We start from the raw sequence: 5,773 nt of genomic DNA on the forward strand, positions 1-5,773 counted from the left end.
TGCAAACGAGATTTTGGGTGATTGCCCAGGCAGTCAGTTGTCTCTGTCATTTGTTGCACATTTTGGATATCTCTTTTTTGTTAAGTAATATTTACTCCCTTCTCAGATCTTTGATGGAGTTGAAGATTATTTAATTGTAGTTACTCTTTAGCAAAACTTTTGCTCTCAATATTGTTTGTTATATTTATCATTTGTTATTATTGTTATAGTTATATTTGGTTTAGTTGTGTCTTATTTAGACAAAAGGGGGAGATGAAGGGGTTAAATCAGCTCCCTTTAGAGGGCGGGGTTTGCCTCAGGCGAATCCCTGCCAATAAAGGGTGCGCGGAGAGGCGGCTCGCCCCTTTTTTGTTCCTCGCTACCTGTGCTACGCTGGAACTTTGGTTCAGTAAGTTTAACAATAAACTGGTAAATATTCTTTGATATCTGCATTGCCTTTATTTTGTCAGTTCCTTTTCTGCTTCAGCTGTTAATTCTCTGGGACTGTTTAAATCTTTATCACCATCCAAGGTCTTGTTCAAATGAATTATTAGATCAGGTGTTATCCCAATAGTTGGTCGTAAACTGGAAATGTCTCCTAACAGTCTTTGAAAGTCATTAAGAGTCCGTAAGCGATCTCTCCAAATTTGTGCCTTCTGTGTCTTAATTTTTTGCAAACCTATTCTATAACCTAAATAATTAACAGAATCTCCCTTCTGAATCTTTTCAGGAGCAATTTGCAATCCCCATTTAGGTAACAGTATCTGTATTTCTTCAAACAGTCTGTTCAAGGTATCTATGTTTGAATCAGATAACAATATGTCGTCCATGTAATGGTATACAATAGATTTGGGAAATTTCTTGCGTATTATTTGCAATGGTTGGTTCACAAAATATTGGCACAGGGAGGGGCTATTTAACATACCCTGGGGGAGGACGGTCCAGTGGTACCTCCTCGAAGGTTGAGAATTGTTATAAGTAGGCACTGTGAAGGCAAATTTTTCTCTATCTTCTTTTTGCAAAGGTATAGTGAAAAAACAATCCTTTAAATCAATAACTATGAGAGGCCATCCTTTTGGTAATAAAGAGGGCAACGGAATTCCAGATTGCAGAGGGCCCATAGGTTGAATAACCTTGTTGATGGCCCTGAGATCTGTCACCATTCTCCATTTACCTGATTTTTTCTTAACCACAAATACAGGAGAATTCCAAGGGCTGGTAGATTCTTCTATATGTCCAGCATCTAGTTGCTCTTGTACCAGCTGTTCTAAAGCCTGTAGCTTTTCCTCAGCTAAAGGCCATTGCTTTGTCCATATTGGTTTCTCAGTCAACCATTTTAGAGGCAAGGCTGTTGGTATTTCTGAAGGGACATCAATTGCTTGTTCCTGCACAGCCCTAATGGCCGGTTTTGTCCTTTTGTAATAACTTTTAATATTCCTTTCAGAAATATGGGCTCTAGAAGTAGCAGGAATGTTAATTTGAGTATTCCATTGTTGTAATAGGTCACGACCCCATAAATTCATTGCAATATTGGCTACATAAGGCCTTAATTTTCCTATTTGTCCCTCAGGCCCTATACATTCAACCCATCTCGTGCTCTGCCTTACTCGACATAGGGTTCCAATTCCCAGGAGCTGAACATTTACATTCTGAAGAGGCCAATATGGATGCCAAGATTCTGGAGTAATGATACTTACATCAGCACCTGTGTCCAGTAGGCCAGTAATAAAAATGCCATTTACACACACTCTCAGCTTAGGTCTTTGATCATTTATAGAAGTTTGCCAAAACACACGTAACTCATCTTCCTGATTACTATTGCTTGTAACAGTAGGCATGTGGCTTTCTAATTGTCCTGACGAGGCATGTTCTCTGCAGAAACTGGGAATGTCTGAACCATGTTTGCCATGGAGGCCTGAGAGGCCCCCCCTCTCACATTTCCCATCTGTATCAGGTTGCCTTGTCTATCTCTTGTAGACCTGCATTCATTCGTCCAGTGTCTGCCCTTCCCACATCTTCTACATAAACCTGAAGGCTGATTCCTTCTATTCCTGTTATTTCTAGAAGACGCATTAATATTATTTCTGAAAACCCGTTGTTTACAATTCCTTTTCATATGACCATTTTGCCACAATTAAAACATTTGGTATTCTGGTGTCTCCTTTTACCATTGGAAATTGCTTCTTCTACCCATGCTTCACTGCCATAGTCAAATGTGTCAACATCTAGTGTATGCAAGACCCATTCTTCCAAGGACGCTGATCTGAACATTAAAGGCCTCAAGATCCTTTTGCATTCCACATTAGCATTTTCGTAAGCCAAAGACTCAATTATTATACGTCTTGCTTCTGGGTCAGGTATCCCCATTTGTACAGCCTTCGTTAATCCTTGTAAAAAGTCACTAAAGGGTTCTCTCTGATCCTGTTTAACTGTGACAAATGATTCCATTCTCTGTCCTGGGTCTTGTACTCTGTCCCAAGCCCTTAAGGCTGCTGTAGTACACATGGAGAGTATGTTTTCATCCAAATTAGCTTGTTCCTGAGGGTCTGAAAAGAGCCCTTCACCTAGAATTTTATCTAGGGAAACGTCAATTCCCTTCGCCTTTTCCTGCTGTTCTAAAAGTCTAGCCTCTTGCCTGAATAAGCATTTCCATTTTAATTGCGGTCCACTCTCAAGGACCGCAGAGCTCAGCTGGAGCCCGTCCAAGGGGGTTGCTTTGCTTGTTGTGGCCCAAGATTTTAGCATCTCTTTAACAAAAGGGGAGTGCATCCCAAAAGACATGATGGCCTGTTTAATTTCTTTGAGATCATTCATACGGACAGGCTCCCATGTATCTTCCTTGATGACCCTAGGGTTTCTGGAACCAACCACCTTTTCTGTTGTTATTACAGGAAAGGCATGTAGAGCTGTAGGTAGAGCTTTGTGAAAATTTTCCCGGAGGGATTTATCCACAGATGTAGTTAAAATTTGCCTTTCTACCCTTTGCTCTTCTTCATCAGAATTTAGAAATTCCTCAATCTTTTCAATTCTATTCACCATTGCTTTTTGTAATGTCTGAATCTCCTGCCCAGAATTATGTTCTAAAGCCTTCATTGAGGATTCTAGAGTATGAAATTTGTCCAGTAGAGATAACTTGTCATCTTTGGACATAATTTTTATGGCATAAACCGTGCCTTCTTGTATTGACAATCTTTCCGCCAATCTGTCATAAGCTTTAGACAAAATTCGATTGTCACATTCAGCAGTTTTGATTCTCTCAGTTAACGTTTCAGTTCCTACAGAAAGGGACTGCTGAAACTTACGATCTAATTCAGCTGTTCCTTCTTCCATAGTAATGAATTTCTCCTTAACATCAGAAAGGGACTGCTGAAACTTACGATCTAATTCAGCTGTTCCTTCTTCCATAGTAATGAATTTCTCCTTAACATCAGAAAGGGACTGCTGAAACTTATGATCTAATTCAGCTGTTCCTTCTTCCATGGTAATGAATTTCTCCTTAACATCAACCTGTACTTTTTCTAGATTTTGCTCAGTTAACCAAGTCATGTTAAACAAAGATTTGTTTTCTTCCTGGAGAACTTCAAAATGATTCTTGAGAAGATTGTTGTCGCTCTCAATAGTTTTCAAACGTTCAACCTCTGCCTTAAGAGATTTGATCATTTTCCTATTATCAAACCAAATAGTGCTAAGGAAAATTAAGAATCCCAGGAATATCCATATATGTGGTGTGGTAGACACCTCTTGTAAGATCTCCCAAATGGTGCACTCAAAAGAACTATTGAAATAGGCTGCGGTCACGTTCTCAGACATTATTTAGAAAAGAAAAAGTTCTCTTACCTGTTATAAGTGGTTCCTGCCAGTGGTGGCGAAAGAGTCCAGTTGAATCCACGTGTCCTAAATCTGAAATAAAACGACTCAAAAACAAAATTGAAACAGACACCAGGCTGATAAGTATTTTTTGCAGGGGCTCTCAGGCTGCTGTCACGTGACCTGAGCGCTGGCGGCGGTGGGAGGGGGAGCAGCAGACACAGGCAGCGCGCGCGCCGGCGGGCGGGCACGGGAAATCTGGCCGGGGCGGCTCGGAACAGAGGCTTAGGCGCTGTTAAAAAGGCTCTGTCGATATCAAACTCACTGCTTGATACTCTAACAAGCAGCAGGGAAAATCGAGTCGCTCAGAATCTCAGCTGTTTCAGCGCGCGCCCAGAGAGACTGCTCAGAATCTCAACTTCTTCCGCGCGCGCCCAGAGAGACCGCCACAGCGACCAGGGGTGCAAGAGACTCCGATTCGGGGCCGGTTCTCGGCAAACCCCACGGGGCAGGCGCCAGATGTTCCCGCACAAAATAAAGGCAATGCAGATATCAAAGAATATTTACCAGTTTATTGTTAAACTTACTGAACCAAAGTTCCAGCATAGCACAGGTAGCGAGGAACAAAAAAGGGGCGAGCCGCCTCTCCGCGCACCTTTTATGGGCAGGGATTCGCCTGAGGCAAACCCCGCCCTCTAAAGGGAGCTGATTTAACCCCTTCACTTGGGCTATAAAACTTATGAACACACTCACCCACACACAGGATAAACATGTACATATGATGCCCACTAGTGTGTGACATGCACACATATGATGAATGCACCGAACTCCATAATATCAGTAAAGTAGGGAATCCATGATGCTAGGTGGAGTCTGGCAAAGACCCCACACACCCATCAAACCGACAAACACCAGTACGGTACTGATGTCTGACTCCCATCCTGTAAGGAACCTGCTATCCTGTAACTGGGCTATTTTTGGTTCCTTCATCTTCACAAACTTGGTTAAAATGTTAGAGTTGTCAAACTGGGAGTTAGGGTCCATCATGTAGATCAGCTGTCCCAGGTCAGGTGATTTGGCTACAATTTGGGTGAGAAATTGTACCAGGGAATTCTGGTACACCCACTCCTCTTCTTCTCCCTGTCCTCATCATCACTCTTGTGGGTGGGCCTGGAGCACAAAGAAGGTAAAATGGAATAAGCCTCCTCCTTAGTGGAAAACCTTGTCAATCCTTAATTTGACCTGACTCTCTGAGGGAATGCAGCACATTTTCTCCTACTAGGTCTCCTCATTCATTGGTTCACTCATTTTTCCAAGGAATGATTAAATTCATCCATTCTTCCTTGTCTCTCTCTCTTCTTTCTTCCCTTCTTCCATTTCCCCCTTGATTGTAGAAATTTGAGCAGCAGGGCTGCATCCCCATGGGGCCGCCTTGTAAGGTTATGCTCCGAAATAACAACACAAAACTATTCATTTAAACACTGCCTGCCCCATTCTTTTCAGCCTCTTAACCCATGTCTAATAATGTATGTTGCAGCACGAGGTGCGCTTAGAAGGAAAGATTTAGCATGTCTGACCTGGTGGCTGGCTGTATCGCCATCTGCCTCAGAGTGCAGAGCTACCATTTCTGCCCATGGGAGAGGTGCATGGCATCTCTAAGCTCAATTCCTATTCCTCCCAGCATTCTCTTATGTTTATTCCACCCACCTATGTTCTAACCTTTCAGGCCAAACAGTTTCTTTATTTAATTAACCAATGACCGATACTCCAACATTACTCCTTTTTCTGTTTAAACAAGAACGGAATCTTTAACTTTAACATAGCAAAATTACATATAACAAAACAGTTATCAAGCAAGAATTACAGTTACAATATTTATATCTATTTTATTTTTTATCATAACAATGGAAAACTATAACTATCTATCTCTTCTTCAATTCCATCAGAGACTCCAGAATAATACAGTATTACCTAAGCAAACAAAAAG

Source organism: Microtus pennsylvanicus (genome assembly GCF_037038515.1).
Source record: "Microtus pennsylvanicus isolate mMicPen1 chromosome Y unlocalized genomic scaffold, mMicPen1.hap1 SUPER_Y_unloc_2, whole genome shotgun sequence".
In the NCBI taxonomy this organism is placed as follows: domain Eukaryota; kingdom Metazoa; phylum Chordata; class Mammalia; order Rodentia; family Cricetidae; genus Microtus; species Microtus pennsylvanicus.